Consider the following 12,152-nt stretch of genomic DNA (forward strand, 5'->3'; position numbering starts at 1 on the left):
AGATGTTGTCAGTCAGATTCTTGTGTATTTCATCCTCATGTACATAGTTACAAATAATGTTAAAAACAGGTATTTGCAATATTCTATTATGCAATATCTGGCATAGTTTCTATCACCAAGGGCGTATTTCCATCATCCTTCTTTATTTTCAACCTTCACATTCCAATCACCTGCAATTATCAATGCATCTTGATATCATATTCGATCAGTTTCAAACTGAAGAAGTTGATAAATATGTACAATTTCTTCTTTGACTTTAGTTGTTGGTGCGATAATCTGAGTAATAGTCATATTTACTAGTCTGCTTTATAAATGTATGGAAATCATCCTATCACTGACAATATTGTACTTCAAGATAGATCTTGAAATGTTCTTTTTTACAATTAATATAATATCATTTCTCTTCAAAATGTCATTCCTGGCATAGTAGACTATATGATTGTCTGATGCAAAATGCCAATACCCGTCCATTTTAGTTCATTAATATGTAGACTATCCATCTTTATGCATGTCATTTCATCCTTGTTAGTTTCAAATTTTCCTAAATTTATACTTTGTACATTTCACATTCTAGTTATTAATGGATGTTTGCAGCTATTCCTTTTCAGTTTGAATTGTATCATGTGATAGTAAAGGCCCTAGAAACTTTACTTCACCAACGTCATTAAGCTTGACTCTATTTTGAGGAAACAATTCTTACCGAGTTATATTTTAAGTGCCTTCCAATATATGGAGCTCATTTTTCCAGAATTATATCAGAAATTGTTCTACTGCTATTCATAACATTTTTAGTGGGCAGTTTTAGTAGATGGCTAAGTTCTCCTTCCTAGCCTGTCTTAGTCTAAAGGCTCCACTGAAATTTCTCCATCAGGGTGATCCTTCAGGTGCTTGAAATACCAGGGGCAGAGTTTCTAACATTACAGCAGCACACATGATGACAAACTGACAGACCAGTGGTGGGAGTAAAGAAATAGACCTTAATAATTCTAAATATTCATGTCATTCAATCTCCAAATGTCCCCAAGTTATATTTCCTTTAGTTCTCTCAGGTTTTTTAACACTGACTGGAGAACTTCTTGATGGAAAAAGACTAACATAGTCTCTAAACCAAGAGCATCAGATACTTTGAAAACCATGACAGGATCTCCCGTTTAGGGGAAATCATAGTGAGGAACATGGTAATAAGCCTTCATGGATAAAATTTGCTCTTCTAAGAACAAATGTGCCATGTATTTTTGAGCTTATTCCTTTGCCTTTACTTTATGGCATAATTCAGGCAAAGTATATCCAAACTATGAGTTTTTGATAACTCTTCAGATACCTTGAATGGATAGCTGCTGTTCACGGTTCACTATTTTAATATTGAGCTAAGAAAAATCACACACAAAAAGGAGAAACAGTAAAAAGTTTATCATTATACTCTGAAGCTAAATATAAACAAACAAATTAACAAATGAACAAAACAAAAAAATAAAGCAAATAAACAATGAGCAAAATAAAACAAGAAAACCCTCAAACTTTTTCAATCATTTTGAGAAAGTCGAGAATAGGTATGAAAATAATGAACAATATTCCTGACATATAAATTGTTCAGCTGCTTTGACATTCCCTGACAGGTCTCGAGTTGAGTCAAATTATTAACACATGTCCTCACAAGGAGCACAAAAGCTGTTCTACAAATTAGAAATTAAAAATCATAATTTCAATATTTTTACATTACAGGCTATCTGTTACAAAAATTTATTGCTAAACTACTTTTTATAAGTTAATTTCATTTAATATTTTTAAATAGAAAAAAAATAATTTTTATTATATGCTAATATATATTTACAGCATATTGTTTGATAGTTCATCGTCATTAAAAGACAATTAGGGAGTGAGCGACACAGCCGTCTCTGAGCCAGTCCTGAGCTACCAGAGCCACCTGAAAGTCACCGGCCACATAGAGAGTCCACAACCCGGCAGCATGCCCCAGGATTTGTCAGAGGCCCTGAAGGAGGCCACCAAGGAGGTGCACACCCAGGCAGAAAATGTAGAGTTCATGAAGAACTTTCAGAAGGCCAGGTGACCCGAGATGGCTTTAAGCTGGTCATGGCCTCCCTGTACCACATCTACGTGGCCTTGGAGGAGGAGATTGAGCGGAACATGTAGAACCCCATCTACACGCCCCTTTACTTCCCAGAGGAGCTGCACCGCAGGGCCGCCCTGGAGCAGGACATGGCCTTCTGATACAGGCCTCACTGGCAGGAGACCATCCCCTACACAGCAGCCACTTGGAGATACACTGGGCGGCTCCACACCGTGGGGCGCACAGAGCCTGGGCTCCTGGTGGCCCATGCCTACACCCGCTACCTTGGTGACTTGTCTGGGGGCCAGGTCCTCAAGAAGATTGCCCAGAGGCCCTGGACCTACCCAGTTCCGGTGAGGGTCTGTCCTTCTTCACCTTCCCAACATGGCCAGTGCCACCAAATTTAAGCATCTCTACCATGCCCACATGAACACACTAGAGATGCCCCCTGAGGTCAGGCGGAGGTCATCGAAGAGGCCAAGACTGCCTTCCTGCTCAACATTCAGCTGTTTGAGGAGCTGCAGTCGCTGCTGACCCAGGACACCGAGGGCTGAGACCAGAGCCCCCCTGCCACCGCACCAGGGCTCCGCAGGCTAGAAGACAGCAAGGTGCAAGGGTCCACTCCCACCCAGATGCCCAGCGAGAAGCCCAACCAAAACATCTTCTCCCAGAGTCCACTTGTCCGATGGCTCCTGACTCTCAGTTTTCTGGTCGCCACGGTGACTGTGGGGTTGTATGCCATGTGAATGCAGATACACCGTCTGCTGAGCCCTTGAATTCTGTCCTGATGGCCTTTACCCTGGGTGTGGGGGTTGCTCTGGGGTCCCTGCCCTCCCCCTGTGGCCTCTATCTACAAAGGAGGAAGGAATTCTGAGGTGTCTTCTTCAACCACAAGCACATCCAGCTGGTCACCGGAACCTCCAGAGTGGGCGGGCCCACATCCCTGTTCCTGCAGCAGAGCTGGGACATGCCACGTCCTGACCCTCCAAACGCTGACATAGCCATGACCACTTCCCCTTTAGGCCATGCTGATTTTTACATAAACATGTAAAGATGTTGTGTCTTGTCTTTCTGTCTTGTTTTGGTTGGAGCCACTATTTGTTCCTGGCTCTCCACCTCAACTGCGGTATTTCTTTGTGTTCCCTTGTGTTTTTATAGCACGGGTTGGGGGAGGGCGTACTTGGTGGAGTGAGTGGGAAGGGAGGGAGGTGTTTAACAGCACTGTGGCCTTGGTCTCTAACTTGTATGTGAATCAATAAACCATACTGCCTCCTAAAAAAAAAAAAAAAAATATGTTTGGTTCCTGTCCTTAAATACATTGGATGTTAGTAGTAATATACTGGGATAGTCAGAAATTATAACTCATTTTTTTCTGCACTATATTTCAAATACTTACTGATGAAGATCAAGACCACAATCTTCAATATGCGTTTTATCTCAATGTAAAGAAAACAAAAATCTTCATCACTGGACCAAATAACAACCTTCATATAAAAGGAAAAAGATTGAAATTTTCGAAGACTTAATTTTGCTCAGATTAACCATCAACACTCATGAAACAGCAATCAAAAAACCTAATGACATATTGCATTGGACAGATCTGCTGCACAAGACCTCTTTAATGTGTTGAAGAGAAAAGACAATTTCAGGACTAAGGTGCGCCTGACCCAAGCCATGATATTTTCAGTAATGTCTTATGCATGTGAAAGTTGGACAGTGAATATGGAAGACCGTAGAAGAATTAATGCATTTGAGTTATGGTGTTGGAGGATAATATTGAAAGTACATTGGGTTTCCAAAAGTACAAACAGATCTGTGTTGGAAGAAGTACAGCCAGAGTGTTCCTTGGAAGACACGATGGCCAGACTTTGTCTCTCATACTTTGGACATATTCTCAGGAGAGACCAGTCCTTGGAGAAAGATATCATGTTTGGTAAAATGGAGGGTTGGAGAAAGTGAGAAAGATTCCCAACGAGATTACAGCGGCAGCAGCAGTGGGCTCAGGAATAGCAATGACTGTGAAGTTGGCCCAAGACCGGGCAGTGTTTCATTCTGTTGTACATGGGGTCGCTTTGAATCAGTGTCAATTCAATAGCACCAAACAACAACAATATTTCAAATAGAATGTATTGTTGTTTTTAAGTGCTGTCAAGTCAGCTCTGACCCATAATGACCCTGTATATAATGTTTCCGAGTAGTAGTTGGTGAGCTTGAACTGCCAACTTTGCAGTTCCAACTGACCTTACAGTCCAGCACATTAATCCATATAGTTGATGAGAAATATTTTATTCATTTTTCATCTATTTGTTGAATGACTACTACTATATGCCAGGTGTTCTGTTGGAAGCTTGGGATACATCATACAGCAAAGCAGACAAAACTATTTGCCCTTATGGAACTTAGAATCTATCTAATGGGAAAATGGAAAAATTAATAGCATAATCAATAGGTAATCTATGTGTTAGAAGATGCTAAACCCTATAAAAATATAGGGGGTTGAGAATGCTATATTGGTTGGAGTTATAATTTTAAATCAGAAAATCTGAGTAAGCCTTATTAGAATTATTACTTTTAAATAAAGACTTGAAGTAGGTGAGGGATCTAATCATGTGGGTAGCTAAGGAAGAGAATTCCAGGCAGAGAGGGAGCAATCAATGCAAAGTTAATGCTAAACTACTTTTGTCCTTACCAACAAATTTGCAAGTGTTTCTAGGAAACATAGTTTATTTTAATATTGGGCTAAGGGAAATCACACACAAAAAAGGAGAAACAGTGAAAAGTTACCATTATCCACTGAAGCCAAATATAAATGACTTTGGGATCTCTCTACATTCCTGTTTCCCTCTGTTAGTGCAGATAATCAAATATTGGCACCAATTTTGGGCAAAAGTTGGAAATGATATAAAATGTATTTGTGTTCCTAGTTTCCTTACTGATTCAGTGCCACAGAACTAGAAATGGTCATGTTATAAATCTCAGATAAAAAAATGTTTCACAGTTTCTAGACTAGCAAGAGAATTCTCAACTGCACGTGTGTGTGTGTGTGTATGTGTGTGTGTGTGTGTGTGTGTGTAGGGAGGGAGTAACAGCATTGCAAAGACAAATTATAAAAATACAAATCAATCAAACAAGCAAATATATTTTGTGACTCTGGTGTCATTAAATGATGTCCATGCCTTTTTATAATAATTTATATAATTACCCCACAGGTGAATGATTTGGAAATTGAGCGCAATGATCCATCCATTGAGTCATTCATTTTTCAGTGCTATCAAGGGGTGTTTGTATATATATGAGATTTTAATGTTGTTGCTGTTGTTATTACATGCTGTTGAGTTGGTTCCTACCAATAGCAACCCTGTATTGGGTTTCCAAGGCTGTGAATATTGTGAGAGCAGAAAGCCTCATCTGTCTCTCACAGAGAGACTGATAAATTGTGGGTCTCAGTTCAGTGTTCATCCTATAGAGCAACCAATCTACTGATATTTTAATGTAAATTTAGAAAAACAAAACAAAACAAAAAGATTTTTTAATGTGAAATTTTTAAAGTGATTTTGTCTAATGACATATTTATTAAAATGCATTCTAGGATCTAACTAATTTCCTTCTTGTGGTCACATTTCAAAAGTCAAAATGTCTAACATTTTAATCTCCAATATAAAGACTATATAATGTATTGTATCTTCATAATTTAAAAAAATAAGTACTACTTTACTTCAATGTCTGCTGTAAAATATTCCATCATTTCTATGAACCACAACTATCTCTCCCATTGCTTCTTTAAAAAACAGGAAAAAAATATTTTATTGTATGACTCCTACTCCAACTTTTAAAATGATCTCTTGGAGCAGTTAGCACTTAGCTGCTAACTGAAAGACTGGTGGTTTGAATCCATCCAGTATCTCCTCGGGAGAAAGACCTGGCAATTTGTTCCCATAAAAATTAGTCTAGAAAATTCTATAGGACAGATTTACTGTGCCACATGTGGTTGCTATGACTTGGGTTGAATAAATGACACCTAAGGAGTCCTGGTGTGGTGCTGTGGGTTAACACACCAGACTGCAAAGCCCCATTTGAACTGCAAGGTCGGCAGTTCAAGCTCACCAGCTGCTCCTAGGAAAACCTATACAGGTTCTCTATGGGTCGGAACCGACTTGACAGCACTTCACAAGAACAATAATAACAAGTGTATGCTAGTTCATTATTTCAAGAACTTTTTTTTGGAAAGTAGATTCAAAATCCCAGATGAGATCACAATTCTAATATTATCATATATATTCTAAGGAATCAAAAAAAAATGAGTATATTTGATACTACAATATAAATTTTTGTGTATTTAAGTTCAACTCTTAGCTTTACTTTTCTTTTTCTTCCCACCCATCACTGGAGGGACATTCTCATGCCTTCTGTATCAGAAACCAATTTTACGACTTAATGAAATTGGGTGGGAATTGCATCTGTTCCTTGACACTTACTATTTCTAATCTGTATAATTCCTACTAAATCCTTTCAGTGTCAATAGGATGGGTTTATCCTCCATGTGATTTTCCATTATTAGCAAATGAAAATGTCCTTTGAGACCTGATTTTATCATATAAGTCATTAAGTCTTTTATGGAAAACAGGTTTAAACTCAATGCTAATTTCTTTGAAAATCACCATGATACACGTATTCTCAGTCCCCTGCATTTCCCAAATGGGAAAATATGCTTCTTGATCAGAGTCATGCTCAAATCCACTTAGAAAAAGTCTCTCAAGCTCATGACTGCCGTATCTTTCCCTTTCAAAAATCTCATATTCATTTAGGAAAACAAAAATGAAAACCTTTTAACTGCATTCCCAGTTTGGATAGTAAGAGGCAGACTCCCAGTGCCTCTAATTAAGTATTCTATGCTGGCTGTACAAATAATTTATGAAGATTCTAAGAAACTAATTTGAAATTAGCTGATCTTACTAAGTTCTTTGATCTTGAGAAGGGGAAAATTTAAGACTAGGACCTCTCAAATTTTGTTATAGTAATGCTATTACTAAGAGTTTGCAATTGTCATAACTCTGTTCAAAGCATGGTTTTCACAAATTGCAAAATAATCACAATTTATTTTGGAAAAGAATAAATCTTTAAAATGAGAATCTTGGTCATGTTGTTGTTATGTGCCATGAAGTTGGTTCTGACTCATAGAGGCAGGGTTTCCGAGGCTGTAAATCTTTACGGGAGCAGAAAGCCTAATTTTTCTCCCACGGAACAGCTGGTAGTTTTGAACTGCCAACTGTAAGATTAGCAGTCCAATTCGTAACCACTACAGAATTGAATAAAATACATGTCAAGTAAATATCCCTTACACTTCCCTTCCCTACTAGTAGGTTGCTGTCTCCATCAACACTGCTCTAAGGTGATATGTGCCTCAGAGTATTTTTCAGAGGTCTGTTCCAGAAGAATTGCAAAATATCTTTTGTCATGAGCACTTTTCCCCATTCATTTGAAAAGAAATTACAACCACACATTTCTGACTCATGTATGTTCAAATCATCAAAATATTGGCTTCTGGGCCTTTCCTATGTCCAGCTACACTAGGTTGTCTTTTAATGAGTTTTTAAAAACCATTTTCTTTGAAAAGTAGAAAATCAAAGAGTGCTTACCGTCTCATTTATTATGTCTAATTTTTCTCCATGAAATCTTTACTCTCAAATTTATGACACTTGATGTTATGTTTTCCTGTGAGCTCTTTTTAATATCTTTACTTTCCTTTTGGCATTTCTGACTAATATTTAACTCACCTTTTTGGCTCATGTCAGATATTGCAATACTTCCACATTACGTAAAAAATAGCTAGGTTTCCTTCAAATGAATAGTTCATGTTTATTTAGAAGCTTCAGATTTCTTAGGCCAAGTCACTGTGCTCCATTCAACTGCCCTTATTTTCATTCTTCACCTTAGCCAACTTTCCAATCTTAGTCTCTGGCAAGGTGGCTACTCTTTCAGCATTACTGTACTTGTGTCATTGTTACTTTGGTGATATATATATGGATGATAGAAACAAGATGAGATTAACAGGAATGAAAATGATTCAGAGTCACTGCTAGCATTTATGGATGGTAAAAATTCTGGTCAATGAACTATTCCATTCACTGTTGATTAAAGAGAATGTTTTGTACTTATCAATAGATAAGACTCAACCAGTTGAAACATTTTTTCTTACAAAATTGTTCTGCACTAGAAATCAAAAGACCTATATTCTAGTTCAATTCCTGCTATTAATTATCATGGTAATTTGAAAGTAATAGATATCATTAATTGAATGTCTATTATACTCTAGTACAAATAGTTAAGTGCTTGGCTACTAACAAAAAGTTTGGGAGTTGGAGACCATCCAAAGGTACCTTAGAAGTTAGGCATAGTGATCTACTTCCAAAAAAAATCAGCTATTTAAAACACTATTCTACTCTGACAAACATGATGAAATTTCAACCATGAGTTGAAATCAATTCAGTTTCAACTGGTTAGATATTCTGGGAAGTATATAAGCATTCAAACTTCCAAAAAAAAAAAAAAATAGGTGCTATTATTACAACTATCATATCATATATTTATAAATACAAACCCAGAGAGGTTATACAGTAGTGAAGTTATGATTTGAACCCAGAAGCTATGACAATAGAGGGCTAACCATTAACCACTATGCTATGACCTTCTCAAACCAAACCTTGGCTAGAACATTAGGACATTGTTGTTATTGTTGTTAGCTGCCATCTAGTTCCAACTCATAGTGATCCTATGAACAATAAAGCAAAACATTACCAGGTCCTGTGCCATCCTCACAGTTATTAGGTTTGAACCCATTTTTTTGCCACTGTGTCAATCCATATCATTGGGGGTCTTACACTTGTTCACTGATACTTCATTTTACCAATCATGGTGTCCTTCTCCAGGGTCTGGTCTTTCCTGATAACATGTCTAAATTATGAGACACAAAGTCTCCCCATCCTGACTTTGAAGGATCATTCTGCCTGCACTTCTTCCAAGAGACATTTCATTGTTCTTGTGGCAGTCTATGATATTTTTCGTGTTCTTCTCATACACCATAATTCAAATGCATCAGTTGTTCTGTGGTCTGTCTTATTTATTTTCCAACTTTCACATGCACTGCTGTTGTTAAGGGTGATCAAGTGGGTTCGGATTCATATGCAGATGAGGTGATTAAAAATACCATAGCTTGCATAAGGCATGACTTAGTTATCAAACTGATATATTTGCTAATTAATTATTTAAAGATGCTTTTGTAAAATATTTGTCTAATGCAAACAAACAAAAAAATTGCCTAATGCATTCCTTCCTATGATTTTTTTACTTCTGTTACCAGGAGTGCTGATTATGAATCAAAGCAAAATGAAGTATTTCACAATTTAAATCTATTTTCCATTTATCATGATGTTATTGATTGGTTATTTGTCAGGATTTTTGTTATCTTTATATTAGAGGTTCAATTCATACTGAAAGTTTTCAAATGCATATTATTGTTGTTGGTGCCATCGAGTCGGTACCGACTCATAGTGACCTTACACACAGCAGAACAGAACACTGCCCAATCCTGGGCCAACATCACTATTGTTGCCACACTTGAGTCCATGAATGCTGGCCAATCCAACTCATTGGGGGTCTTGCTCTTATTTTCTGACCCTCCACACTGCCAAACATGATATCCTTCTCCAGCCACTGGTCCCTCTGACAATATGTTCAAAGAATGAGAGACGAAGTTTAGCCATTCTGGCCTCCAGGAGCACTATGGCTGTACTTCTTCAAACACAGATATGTTTGTTCTTTTGGCAGCCCATGGCATTTACACTTTTCTCTTCCAACACCATAACTCAAAAGCATCAATTCTTCTACGATTTCCTTATTTACTGTCCAGCTTTCTCATGCATATGAGGTCATTGAAAATACCATGGTTTGCATCAGGCACCCCATGGTCCTCAAGATGACATCTTTGCTCTTCAACACTTTTAAAAAGGTCTTGTGCAATAGATTTGATTAATGAAATACAGCATTTGATTTATTAACTGCTACTTCCATGAGTGTTGATAGTTAATCCAAGAAGAATGACGTCCTTGATAACTACAATCTTTTCTCCATTGATAATTATGTTGTTTATTGGTCCAATGGAGAGGATTTTTCTTTTCTTTACATTGAGATGCAATCCATACCAAAGGCTGTGCTCTTTGATCTTCATCAGTAAATGTTTTAAATCCTCTTCACTTTGGGCAAGCCAGGTTGTCTCATCTGCATATTGCAGGTTGTTAATGAGTCTTCCTCCAATCCTGATGCCACATTTTTCTTCATAGAACCCAGCTTCTTGGATTATGTGCTCAGCATACAAGTTGAATAAGTATGGGGAAAGAATACAATCTTGTTGCACACCTTTCTTAATTTTAAACCATTCAGTGTTCCCATGTTCTATTCAAACAACTGCCTCTTGATCCATGTACAGATTCCTCATGAGCAAAATTAAGTGTTCCAGAAAACTCATACTTCGCAATGTTGTACATAGCTTGTCATAATCCACACAATTGAAAGTCTTTGCGTAGTCAATAAAGCATAGGTAAACATCTTTCTGATATTCTCTGCTTTCAGCAAAGATCCATTGGACATTAGCATTGATATCCCATGTTCCACAGGCTGTTCTGAATCCACCTTGAACCTCTGAAAGTTCTCTGTCAATGTATGCTTGCCTCCATTTCTGTATTACCTTTAGGAAAACCTTACTCACATGGGATATCAAAGAGATTGTCTGATGATTTCCGCGTTCTGTTGGGTCACCTCTCTTTGAAATGGGCACAAATACAGATCTCTTCCAATCAGTCAGTCAGAAAATTATCTTCCAAATTTATTGGTATAGATGAGTGAGTGCCTCCTGTGCCACTTCACTTTCTTGAAAGATTTCAATTTTTATTCCATCAATTCCTGGTGCCTTGTTGTTTGCCAATTCCTTCAATGCACCTTGGACTTCCTCCTTCAGTATTATTGGCTCTTGATCATATGCTAGCTCTTGAAATGGTTGAACATTAACCATTTCCTTTTGGTACAGTGACTCTGTGTATTCCTTCCATCTTCTCTTGATGCTTTCTACATCATTCAGTAATTTGCCCAGAGAATCCTTCAACGTAAGTGGAGGCTTGAATTTTTTCTTCACTTCCTCCAGCTTGAGAAATGCTGAGCATGTTCTTCCTTTGTGGTTTTCGGATTCCAGATCTTTGCACATTTTGTTGTAATATTTGGCTTTATTTTCTCAAGCTGATCTTTGAAGTTTTCTGTTCATCTCTTAGTCCTCCTCATTTCTTCCATTTGCTTTAGCATCTCTACGCGGAAGAGCAAGTTTCAGTGTTTCTTCTGACATCAATTTTGACCTTTTTTTTTCTTTCTTGTCTTCTTAATGACATTTTGCTTTCTTCATGTTTGATGTTCTTAATGTTATCCCACAACATTTCTGGTCTTTTGTGTTTAATGTATCAAATCTGTTCTTCAGAAGATTTCTAAATTCAGGTGGGATACATTCAAGGTCATATTTTGGCTCTCATGGACTTGTTTTCATTTTCTTCAGCTTTAGTTTTAATTTGCATGGGAATAATTGATGATCTGTTCCACAGTCTGCCCCTGGCCTTGTTTTGACTGCTGATATGGAACTTTTCCTTTGTCTTTTTCTGAAGATGTAGTCAGTTTGATTTCTATGTATTCCAGCTGGTGAGTCCCATATCATGTGATCCCCAGCATCATTTCTATCACCAAGGCCAAATTTTCCAACTATTGATCCTTCCTCTTTGCTCCCAGCCTTTTAATTCCAATCAACAGTAATGATCAATATATCTTTTTTTTGTTTTTTTAAACATTTTTTTTTGTGAATTATGTGATGGTTTACATGGGAGAACATTAGCTTTACATTCATCTTATCGTATATCGTTTCATTGCCATGGTTACAATCCCCTCCGTGTATCATCAACCACCCAAAGGGTATACCCTGCAAGCCTGCCTCCCATTCATCAGTACACAGCCCCTCTCCCTCTCTTGGACTAAAGTCTCCAGCTGCTTCATCTCT

General features: G+C 37.5%; 2 pseudogenes; one reads left to right on the top strand and one right to left on the bottom strand.

Moving 5' to 3' along the window:
- Positions 1-1,873: 1,873 nt before the first annotated feature.
- On the top strand, positions 1,874-2,814 carry LOC102832106 (annotated as a pseudogene).
- A 348-nt stretch (positions 2,815-3,162) lies between these two features.
- Positions 3,163-12,152, bottom strand: part of LOC102832493 — a 23,888-nt pseudogene continuing 14,898 nt past the window's right edge.

Source organism: Chrysochloris asiatica, unplaced genomic scaffold (assembly GCF_000296735.1).
Source record: "Chrysochloris asiatica unplaced genomic scaffold, ChrAsi1.0 scaffold00489, whole genome shotgun sequence".
Taxonomy (NCBI): Eukaryota; Metazoa; Chordata; class Mammalia; order Afrosoricida; family Chrysochloridae; genus Chrysochloris; species Chrysochloris asiatica.